The 12433-nt window shown below is 47.8% G+C and overlaps 1 protein-coding gene across 5 annotated transcripts in view; it reads right to left on the minus strand.

Annotated features, from left to right (window-relative positions):
- Prickle1 (prickle planar cell polarity protein 1) overlaps window positions 1–7364 on the minus strand; it is a 96187-nt gene extending 88823 nt beyond the window's left edge. For all 5 annotated transcript variants that reach the window (NM_001434696.1, NM_001434698.1, NM_001434697.1 and 2 more), the window contains 1 exon segment: window positions 7157–7364. The gene's annotated coding sequence lies outside the window, so the exon portion shown is untranslated.
- Between the last annotated feature and the right edge of the window lie 5069 nt (window positions 7365–12433).

A 12433-nucleotide genomic window follows, 5' to 3' on the forward strand; every position in this document is an offset into this window, starting at 1 on the left:
AGAAGAATTGAGAATGTCTTTTCTCTTGACAGAGGTTGTACAAGTGCTCCAGTGTGTGTGCTCTGGGAGATCTTATGGGAAGCCTAACATGGTCTGGCACAGGTCCTTTAAATCCAAGCAAAGGGCCATACAGTTAGTTTCCTTTTAGCTTTGCAACGAGGAACTTAAGATTGTTCGAGCATGTAAATTGTCTAGTTGAGAATATGAATTACACCTATGGACTCAGGGACTTGTGACTTGGCTTGTGTGGACTGGGATCACGTGGGGATTGGGGCGGGGGAGGTCTGTTATGGGTTTCTCCAGATTACCACACTATTTGCTTGTCATCGAGATGATAATAATAATGACAGCCCAAATGCTTCTACTGAAGACGTAGCATAGCTCCTATCAGTTAACTTTTGCTAAAGTGGACCAGTCTGATATACTACTGTTAGGCTGTCGTGTATGCGTATATGCCTGTGTGTGGATACATCTATGTCTCTGTGTGTGGATACATGCATGTCTCTCTCTGTGGGCATCGATGTCTCTCTTTGGGTGTGTATGTGTAGGCATATATGTCCCCTTCCTCCCAACCGTGTGTTTGCAAAGGCAGAGGACTTGCCAATATAGAAAAGGCTTCTAACAGATGTAGCATTTTAATGTTAGCTACTGAGGAGCTGGTCTCTGTAGCCAAGGGCCCATATGCAGTGGGTGTGTCTGTCATCCTGAGTGCTCTGCTATGCAGTAGCACACACCTCGACTTACCTCTCGCTGAACTGAGGAACCTCAAAGGGGGTTTGATTGGCAGGTAGTGCCCAAGGATAAAGGCGGATGAAAAGAAGGAGGACTCTGTATAGGAGCCACTGTCCTGCCCAGACTAAGCTAACGCCTTCTAATTTGGTGAAAGATCGCAGTAGAGCTGGTTACTGGTCACATTTGGGGTTTAGGCAGTAACCTAATCTCCAGGGTTCAGTGGCCCTGGGTGCATTTGTGCTGCTCCCGCAGGGGTTCCGTGAAATATGGCATTTACAAATCTGGACTAAACAGAACTATTTATTCTGTGGTGGAAATTTCCAAAAGTGCCAGGGGAGACGTTGGCATTTATGCAAGTCAACGGCTGTTGAACCCAAAGAAGCGTTCTGTTCTCCAGGATGCTCTCGGGCCACTGAAAGAGCCTGTGTGAAGGCCTTCCTCAGGACCCTCTCAGTACCTCACCCTTTGCATCCCCTCTGGCTGTGGGTGTTGTGTTTCAAGGGGAGGGGAAGAAAACCCTTCTGGAAACAGAGCCCCCCAGTCTGATCCCAGTCTGTACAAGTGCCAAGTGCCAAGATTGTATATTTTCTTATTTTCAAGTTTAGTATATCAAATATGTCTGCTGGCTATTACAGGATTAGAGCCACCGCTGTGTTAAAGTTGGAGGCCCAAAGAGGAAGTCGATTAGGAAGGTTTGGTGCCGGTAGAAGAGGTGAAATTATTTGCTGTCTCCTGTTCTGTCTTAAGTATATTTTAAACTCCTCTCGCTACTGTCTCAGTGTTTTTGTTATAAACCGCTCTTCACGGTCCTTCAAAAGGTAGAGTGGAGTAATCTGCATAAAAGGCGGCGACATGTCAGAAAGACATCCAATGGCCTGAATGTATAATTATGATAGGTCTCCAAAGGGAAAAAAAAGGGAAGAAACCCTGAAACATTAGCTACTTACAATGTCTTGCCAGATAACCTTTCCCCCTTCCTTGGGGAAACCCAATGACACACAATGTTTAAGGCTCTTTTATTAAGTTCAGAGTGTTTGCTCAGGGCAAATGGTATCCTAGAAAACTCGGGTCACAACACACGAAGTGGTGGCTACTCTATATTGGCCCCTTTTTATTTTTTAAGGCAACACAAATGGCGGAGAAGGTGGTTATAAAAAACATCACAGGAAACCAAATAGCCTTTATTTAAATTAAAAGCAACCACAGCCTGATTCTTGGAGCACAGTAGGAAATGCTTTTGGCATGCAGCTGCTTCGCGGGGCCAATCTTACGTGTAATTGGAAACATTTCAAACAGAATTGTTACTAAGGTCACAGAGCTCACATTAATTGTGAGCTGTGGGCTCAGTACCTCCATAAAAGAGGAGGACTCAAGGCACTGGGTGGGTGGGGGAGCATCTCAAGGTAGAATGTCACCCTTGACCAACATGTCTCTTTCCAAAGGCCTACTGAGAACAGGAGATCAGAGCAAAGCTGGCAGAAACTGTAAATCCACAAGCAGGACGGGGCACCAAGACATATGAAAAAACACGGCCCTAACTTGTTTTCTTTCTTTTTTTTTTTTTTTTTGGTTCTTTTTTTTCCGGAGCTGGGGACCGAACCCAGGGCCTTGCGCTTCCTAGGTAAGCGCTCCACCACTGAGCTAAATCCCCAGCCCCCTAACTTGTTTTCTGAAGAGTATGTAACGTGGAGCTAGAAATGAACCGATCATTCCAGTCTCCTGGGGGGGAAAATGCAACGTCAGCTTAACTAGCCAGTTGATTTAACATCTTTTTGTTTTTTAGAACAAAACTTGGGGAGAGGAGTTAAATAAAAGTGACTGGCAGCTGTTGGCTCGTTTGCCGTTCTCCCTTTTCAAATGTTTACACCGGTTTCTGCCTATCTGGTGTTTTAATTTATAGGCAAATGGCCACGGAAGGTGGTACTGTCTTTGTGTTCTCAAAGAAGTCCCTTCAGATGTGACCATAAGTTTGTGGTTTAAACAGACAGACACAGGAGGAATTATCGAACCGTCTGAGAAAGAAGCCTGTCCTCAATCCCCGCATCCCACCCCCACCCCCACCCCCCTCAGCATCCCACCCTCCGTCCCGTAACTGGAAACAGCCCGTGCCCGTGGACCAGCCGCTCAGGAATAGCTCGTGGAAAAATCGTGTCATTTTGGCACAGAGAGAGGGATCTGATTATTCTGTCGTATCTTTGTGCCAGAAGCGTCATGACATCAGCATGCTCCGAGCTGTAAAGTAAGTCTCTTTCCACAGCCTTCTTCAGGAGAGAGGGTCAGGGGAAACAGGCTTGCAAGGGTTCCTGGTTGCTATTGGTCAGCCAGTTCCGCTGCTCCTGGATGTTCACTCACCAGCCCACAGCAGGGGCCGATCCCCTCCAACGCCCCCACCCCCACGCCCCTGCTTCTGCTCAGCACCACTATAAACAAGGAGGTTTGTTGGTTACTAGGGTGCTGAGGGATGACTTACGCATATATCCAAAGGGAGGAGTCTAGAAGGACAGAGCTGCTCTGCTACCCTCAGGCAATCCTGGTCCCTGACACACTGTTGGAGGCGCTGGTTCCATTTGCGGCTGAGGCTTGTAGGCACAGAACTGAAGCAGTGCTCGGCTTGACCTCCAGATAACTCGGCTTTCCTCCCCAAATCATTTGTTCATACCCATTTTCTAAAAGCATTACTGTGCAACTCTACAATTCTCTACTCAATAGTCAGGAGAAAACTAAGTAAGGGCCCCTCAGGTTACCCACCAGGAAACACCTCGTTCCTTTCCCTTATTCCTCCGCACTGTAAACATTGTATACCTAGATTTATACAGTTTCAATATTCTCACAGGAGTAAGAGGTGCATGAAGAACACTGCTTTACATAACATGGAGAAAACACAGACCTGTTTTCCTGGGGGTGGGGGGAGTCTATGTTGGTCAAATGTCATAAACGTTTTCTAGACACCCATGAGAGCCATTTTGAGTATGTTTGTGTGTGTGTGTGTGGGGGGGGGGGGGTTGTATGTGTGTGCAGGTCTTTGCATGGAGGTCAGAGGTTGATGTCCAGCATTTTCCTCAATGTCTCTCCACCTTATTTTTGTTTAGACAAAGTCTCTCACTGAACCTAGAACTTGCTGATGGTTTAGGTTGGCTGGGAGTGCCCAGGTTCCTCCTTGCCCTGCTCTCCTGGTGCTGATTATAAGCCCGGGTAACCACGCCCAACTTTGTGCACAGGTCCTGGGGATCTGAACTGAGGCCTTCATACTTGCTGAACTTTACCAACTGAGCCATCTCTCCAGAACCCCATTTTGCCTTTTGAAATTCTACTTATTTAACATGGAAGCTTTATCCACTATAAGCCACTTTGTTTAGGGAATTGAATGCTGTAATTTAAAAACCAGCAAACATAACCTTGATCAGATGATTCAAAAACATAGGGTAGGGGATTCTAAGAGCTGCTTGATGGTAAATAGTCTTTTAAAGAGTTTCTATTTCTCTAGAATTAGGAATATCACTGGGGCGTGGCTCGTCCATGGAGACCAGCATGTGTCCCAGGTTAGCTCACTGGTACTGCAAAAACATCACTTTACAGAACTTAACCTTTTTGTGCTCTACTGACAAGTTCCCGTGGACCTTAAAGAGATTATCTAATCATGATATTTCAGAAACTTATGTCCCAGCTTACTTTTGGAAACCCTAAGGAAACTGTAAAATTTAACATCATTTATTTATTTATTTATTTATTTTTATTTTATTAACTTGAGTATTTCTTATATACATTTCGAGTGTTATTCCCTTTCCCAGTTTCTGGGCAAACATCCCCCTAATCCCTCCCCCTCCCCTTCTTTATGAGTGTTCCCCTCCCCATCCTCCCCCCATTGCTGCCCTCCCCCCAACAATCTAGTTCACTGGGGGTTCAGTCTTAGCAGGCCCCAGGGCTTCCCCTTCCACTGGTGCTCTTACTAGGATATTCATTGCTACCTATGAGGTTAACATCGTTTTTTAAGGTCAACTCTATCATATCCCAGCTGTCAACAACAACCTTTCCTCCTCCCCGCCATCCAGCTTGTAGTAGGTGTTTCTTTCATAACCCAAGCTGACTCATTACAACAAAAAATGGACCCATGGGCTTTGATATATATACATATACATATACATATACATATACATATACATACACATACACATACACATACACATACACATACATATGCATACATATACATATGCATACATATACATACATACATAAACATATACATACACATATATGTATATATGTATATATATGTATTTATATATATACATATATATATATAATAGTCAACCTTTCATGCTTCATTGGGCGTTACCAGCAGAACTGATTGAATCTGTCACATAGCAGTTTTCTCTTCAAAAGAGTTTATGAATCAACAGGCTCACTCAGTGTAACCCTCTAACTAGTACCAAACTAAGAATAAAGAAAAAAAATTAAATTACTAACCTCATTCACTCACACCAGGCCGTCCATCTTTGGACATCATTCTGCACCCCGCCCCCCCTTCCTTTCTAGGGCTTTGTTTAGAAGCATGGAGATTCAGTCTCGGGCCATAATCATTATTTTGACTTATCAGTACGTGGACTACCTCTTAACTGAGGGGAATGTCCACTTATTTCTAGTGCCTTTTCTGTAGCCCTTGCATCCTTAACCTTTAAATGTTTTGTTTAAACATTTCTGGAAGCGCTTATAAAATACCTCCTTCTGTGTTTCCCGACTCCCCAGTTGATGGCATTTAGGACCCTCTGGTACCAGCAGGTGTTGTATTTTGCTTTCTTCAGACTCCAGCTGGTTACAATGATAGATTCTTGTCCCAGCCACCTAGGCTAGGACCACATTGGAGCAAAAATGAACCCAGCTCCAACAGACAGCAAGATAAATGGCTGCTGTTTTAAGTTTTAAATCCCCTGGTGGGAGTAAATATTGTTCTAGGGGAAAAGGCTTGACAAACATTGCGTCATCCTCACGGAGCTGTCTTGATTAAAACAGAATTTTTAGATTAGGTTGGTCCTAATCTAAATGTGTATCTATCTTGCTGTCAGGGTTTTTGCCCCACCCCCAACCCCCTTTTCCACTCTAAAAACACGGACATATTGTTGGGGATGGTCAAACAGGGCTGACACCTCCCTCTCAAGGGGCTCGGTCCCACTCTTGGTAATAGAAGGCCTCTGAACACTGACACTTTACTGAGGATAATGGCGACTGCAAAGGCTTAGTCAGAAAAAGGCCAGTTGTCACCTAAGTGACAGGCAACAGCTGAGCTCACACATCTGGAGCTAGAGGAGGGCAAACCTTAGCAGCCCTCACTCTGTCTACACCTTGGGACTGTCTGAAAAGACAAGATGAAGTTTCTTTACTCCAGAAGTACATTAAAAATATCTGATGGTGAACCATGTTAATTATATAACATCAGCGCAGACACTGCCTTCCCAAAGCGCTGATTAAAACCAGGCGGCAGACAGAACAGTTCAGGGACAGATAGGAGATACAATTTCATCAAGTATAATTTGTCACTCATAAAACCTACCCTAAAAGCCACAAATGCAGCTTTTTTTTTTTTTTTTTTTTAACAGCACAAGTGCACTTGGGTTCCACCAGCGATTTTTACATATGCTCCTCTAGGCCGGTTCGCGGTGCGTTCTTCTCCTTGATCCTGGCTGCAGTTCTGCCGCTGACACGTTTTAAAACCAGGAACCAAGTGCGTCAGGCTTAAGAATCTGAGTCCTCCAGGGGCGGGCTGGAACTCAAAGCGGTGCCAGCCGTCCCCGCGACCTCCCGGGTACACCCCCCAGTCTTCAGTCTCCTGAACGCAATCTGTGGACAATTTTCCCAAAGTCCCAAAAATAACACGGCCCTGCCAATAGTCGTTGGCGATGCCGTTTGTTTTTCTTAGAGGGCAATGAAAACTCAACAGCTTTCTGCTGCATCCCGAATCCCGCTCCTGCTAATTATTAACAGACCTAGTTTCTTCAACTTTTTCTGCCAGAAGGGAGGACGCCGCGGCTCCCCTTCTCTCCCACGGGCGAGCTGCGTGCAGAGCAAGGGTCTCCACCGAGGGCAGGCTGCGGCTGCCTCGCCTGGGCAGGCGGCCCTTCTCGGGCGCTCTAAGGGCCGAGCCTCCCCGCCGACGCCAGTAGGTGACAGGCGATCCTCAGCCACTCACCCTCGCCTCCCGGATCTCTCGTGGCGGGGCTCCAGGCCAGGCAGCTGGCCTCGGCGCAGGGGGGAGCCGGCGCGACCTGGCTGCCACGCAGCACGAGGGGGCCGTGCGCCCAGCCTCTGCGCAGCCACAGCCCAGCAACCCTTCCCGTGCGGTCCCCGCGCTCCCAAACCACCGGACGTCCCACCCCGCGCCGTGACAACGCGGCCGGAGCCGCGGCGCCCCTCACCCCGAGCCACTCACCCCACGCGCGAGCAGCGGCCGCGCGGTCCTCGTCGGCGGCGCTGAGAGCTGCGGTCCTCCGCGTCAGGCGCGCTCCCGCGTGCGCAGCCCCGGGAGCGTCGCAGCCCGGCCCGTAGCGCTGCGGCCGCGCGGTCCAGGTCAGCGCAGGCGGCGCGGGGCTGGCATGGTGGTGGCGGCTCCCCGGCCGCTGCTCGGCTGCAGGCGGAGTGCGCGCTCCAGTCCGGGCCGCTGCAGAGCACCCGCCCCCGGCCGCCGCGCGGGCGCCAGCGAAATCCCGGAGCGCGGACGCCGGGGATCCAGGCTGCTCTGCGCGCCCACGCTCACAGTGCGGGGCCGCGATCCCTCCCGCGAGGCAGATCCCTCCCGCTGGGATCTGCAGGCCCCCGAGTCTCCGCCCCGCCCCGCCCCCGATTCTGTGCCCTTTTTAATGCTGTTGCCCAGGTTCAGCCAATAATTCAGATGGACTGATTGCGAGATAGGAAGAGTGAAGGGGAGGAAAAGGCGAACCCAATTTCCTCTGATCAAACAGTTTGACGGGGTCCCTATTAGGGTTCTCTTTCCTTCGGGGGCGTGTACAGAGGGCACTAGTTAATTAAACTCCTGATTCCTTCCGGAGCTCTCGCCCCTGGTAAACCCACCTGGACTCGATCCTATCTTGCTTGTGTAACGCTCCACAGACAAGAGGATGAGAATTCAGATCAGGAAGGCCAAACTGATCGTCTCAAGGAAAAAGCCTGAGTGCTACAACCGAGGACCCCAGGGGAACGCGGTGTTTGGGGCCAGGACCGAGTTAGCAGGGAGCACCAGATGCAGGCTCCAAAGCCTTCATTCCATCACGGAGATAATTTTTTCATTGACCAAGCCACTCTCCGCGTTTTCTCTGTGCCCGGTTCCCAGGGTTGGGCTGGGCTGTCAGGCTCAGTCGCCCACGTTCAACAGGGACTCTGCCTGTTTGAAAGTTCTGCCCTGACATTTGCGGGGCCCCTTAAATCTCAGAGCCCCTTACCTTCTTTACTCCCGGATCTGTGGACTCACATTATGGGCACTATGATCCCAGATCTCAGAGGGCAGAGCCCACTGCAGCTGGTAATGCCAACGAGACAGCTCTGCCTACAAAGCTGGACCTTTGTGGACCTCTCCATGCCTTCTAAACCTTCCAAGATGCCGAGAGTAGCGTCCTCCAGGAAGAGAAGGCTTTGAGTGTTCCGAGTTGTGAGGTTGATTGATAGATTTGTGTCTCTTTGAGGATAACCAAAACTGACCGACCACTTTAGGACTTTCTCTGGTAGCAAGTATGTTCCATTTCTTTGGTGGCGAAGCAAAGGGAGCCTTGCTAAAAATGGAGCCAATGATTACGAAGCTGTGAAGCGATAATAACTAAAGGCGAAGGAAGAGTGGTAGCTCCAGAGCTAGGGCCTGTTTTCCTCATCTCTTCCTGGGGTTCAGAACTCCTCAGTCTGTTAACACTCTGGATGCTACTGATAGACATAGGCTGCTGCTATTGAAATCCTTTCCCTTGTGACCCAAGCCTTCTCGCTCCTCAGCACTTCCTTGGCGGCGGCCTTTAAAGTTGTATCTCTTCATCTCGAACACATACTTCTTTTAAGCTGTAAGCACGGCGCTACTAACTAACCTTTCTGCCCAAGAAAACCCTCAAAAAATGACTCATTTCATGTCTAGACATAGTGGAAAATGAGTACTTTTTAAGGGCCAATATACTGTCTTGTATTTCTATCTATTTTCTCCCTTAAAGCTTCAAAGTAAATTGGGGTTTCAAAAATTAAAAATTGAGCAACGTAGTGGATGTATCAGGGGAGGATGGGTTGGAGGATGGTGTCAGTTATTTCCTCTGGGCTGGTCCTCCAAGCTCTTCCCTTCTGCAGCAGAGTTGAATGGGAGAAGCTAGAGAAAAGGGTATACTGTATAGCTTGCCCTCGGACCCCCCTATTAAATGGAGAGAGAGTTAATATGTTATAGTATGACATGAATATGGTAGCAGAGGGTTTACAGTTATGTCACAGAAACTTTCCTTAAAGCTGAGCATTTATTATATGTGGTGCAAACAAAGTGAGCACTTTCCCCTCAAGAAGCGTGACCTCTGTGCTGGAAACAAATGTACTAGAAACAATGTACTAGAAACGAACATCTTTGTAGCAAATACTTTCTTTTCACACCAAGATGCTCAAGAAATTACTCCGGCAGTTCAAGGGATGGTCTGAGATTAGAGTGAACTGATTTTTACATCCCAAGCCCTATCATTTACCGAATGGAGCTTAAAGTGGTGTCATTAGCATCGCTCACCCTCAGTTCCTCCTTGGTAATGAGGTTGATACCCAAGACAGAGAACTATTGGATTCCTGGGCTACTAGCCTGAAGATTTTATGGACGACATCTTTACTCACCCACCTTCCCTTACTCCACCTCCATGTAAAACCCCACAAATTAGGAAAAAGGCACCCTCCTGTCAGTATTAGGGATTGAACATAGGGCCTCATGCTTTCTAGGCAAGGGCTATACTACTGAGCAAAACTTTTGTGTCAGCATCTTACAAGGTTGCACAGGCTGGCTTTGAAGAATTTGAGTTCATCTCTCAGCCTCCTGAGTTACTATGGGTACAGGCACACGCCACCATGCCTGGCATCGGAAAAGTGGGAGAGCATTTGAAGTTTAGTGTATTAGGACTGTACAGATGGCTCTGCAGTCAAGAGTGTTTATTGCTCTTTCAGTAATTGGAGTTCGGTACCCAGTATCTACATCGGGTGACTCACAACCACCTCTATCTCCAAATGTAGGAGGTCCAATGTCTGCCCTCTTCTGGCCTTCATGGGCACCCATACCCATATCATATTCACTCCTATAGACATAGAAACACACATAAATAAATAAATAAATAAATAAATAAATAAAAGAATAAATAAATAAAATACATCTTAGCTCTCTGCCCCTTCTCTCTCTCTCTCTGACTCTCTTCTCTCCTGACCCCTTTCTTCCTCTCCTCCCTCTCTCCACATGTTCCTGGAAGGCCTTTCCTCTTCTCTTTCTCTCCCTCTCCCTCTCTCTGTCCCTCTCTGTCCCCTCTCTCTGCCTCTACTCCCTTCTCAACTCCCCTTCCCATGCCCTAAATTAGCTCCATTCTATATTAGACCCCATCCTGTGGCTGATACCTCAGGGGGAAGGGATGCCTCAACATGGGCCCACCGAGGCACCCCTCTCACTTCACCGTACTGTACTCTGTAAGACATATCCTCAGCGTTTTAGAAAAACACAACATACATTTGATGGTCCTCGTGAATATTGCCGTGGACCTTAATGTACAAAACATCCTGCAGCGCAGTTCCTTTGGCACACACCTACCACGGAGCAGGTAGTTCAGACTTCTGAGGTTCGCTTTTAGATATGCTGCCAACCATCTCCACTGCCAGCACACCATTTATACCCCACCTTTACATTTTACCCTAGCAGCAACACGTGAGGGTTCTGACCTCTACATCTTCACCCTCACTGCCTTTCTTGTGTGTTTACTTTTTTTTTCTCTTTTCTCTTTTTCGGAGCTGGGGACTGAACCCAGGGCCTTGTGCTTGCTAGGCAAGCGCTCTACCACTGAGCTAAATCCCCAACCCCTGTTTACTGTCTTCTTAATAGGCTGCTTGGTTTTCAAAGTCCCTGTTACTTCTGTTTGGGGATTTGTGCTTCTTTTCTTGTCTACTCATATTTTTTAAAGACAGGGCTTTGCTCTGAACTGGCTCTTTCAGGATGGGTAGAAGCTTACCCTACAAAGAAGGAGACTGCCAATGTAGGGGCAAAGAAGCTTCTGGAAGACATACCCAGGCCGCCTGCTCACAGAAGGTGAGAAACTCTTCAACAAGGCTGGAAAGGCAGCTCAGGGACTGTGGTGCTCAGTCCTGGTTGTCAACTTGATTGGATCTAGAATCACCTGGAAGACAAGAGTCTGGTGGTGGCGAGTGGTGAGAGTTTCTGGATTGAGTTAGTTGAGGTAGGAGGATCCACCCTAAATGTTGGCAGTGCCGTTCCCTTAACTGGGGTCAGCAAATGAACGAAAAGGACGAAGGGAGCTGAGCACCAGTGTTCGTCTCTCCTCTCCACTGCCTGACTGGAGATACAGTAGGGGGCAGTTGTTCCACGTTCCTGTCCCCGTGACTTCCTCATCGTGATGGACTGTACCCCTCAAACTGTGAGCCATAAGTAAACCTCCCAACATTGGCTGGGTACCCCGTCGAAGCAGCGAGAAGTGCAAGGCAGAGATGGAACCCCCGTTAGTATGGGTAGGGCCCTGGCTTTGATGCAGAGCCCCACGAAGTGCAAAGCAACCGTCTTTACCCTCTAAGCTCAGTGTGAGAGAGGAACTGGAAAAAAAAAAATCAAGTTCTCACGAGTGACATCATGCGACTGCCCATGCTTCCCTCAGTTCTGTTCGCGTTTCAGAAAAGCGCTGGATGTCTTTGCTATTGGGGAGTACGGGCAGTTCAGAGCGAGCCCAACTTTCCTCTGAAGTTCCCTTGTGGATGGTCATGTTGACGGTAATCTTGCCCCCGATTGTTCCTGGGGGTTATTAGTTCATGCTGAGCACCTCCGTGGCTTGTAAAAGCCCCCGAGGTCATTTGTTGTGAGTCCCCTACAGACAGGAGACAGGCATGGCCTTGGTGTTCTGTTTTGTCAGAAAGCTCAGCATAACTAGGCAAAGTACCGGAGACGGCCTGGCTTCAGGTCCCAGCTCTGCTGCTGCCTGCTATGCCAGCTTGGTGAGTTATTTTCTCTGCTTCAGTTTGCCGTACATTGTAACAGATATGGCTACTGCTAACACCCTAAAGCAGTTACTGTGCAGATTAAATGAGTTTAATGTACACAAATTCTTCAAAGTGGCGTTGTGTGTGTTAGCAATAATTTATTATTGTTGTTGTTATTTTACCAAAGAAGCATTGTGTGAGTCCTATAATTTACACATTTTTTTTAGAACATTTGAGATTATTTTTCTCATTAAAAAAAAATATACACCAGTATGGACTGGAGAGATGGCTCAGCAGTTAAGAACACTTGCTGTTCCTGCAAAGGACCTGGGTTTAGATCCCAGCACCCCTGTCACGACCATTTGTAACTCCATTCCCGTGGATATGATACCCTCTTCTGGCCCTCGTAGGCACTGCACACACACTGTGCACACACATACATGCAAAGAAATACTCATACACATAAAAAAAAGAACTAAATAAATCTTTAATTAAAAAGTTACGGGGCTGGGGATTTAGCTCAGTGGTAGAG

This window comes from Rattus norvegicus, chromosome 7 (genome assembly GCF_021556685.1).
Source record: "Rattus norvegicus strain SHRSP/BbbUtx chromosome 7, alternate assembly SHRSP_T2T, whole genome shotgun sequence".
Lineage (NCBI taxonomy): Eukaryota > Metazoa > Chordata > Mammalia > Rodentia > Muridae > Rattus > Rattus norvegicus.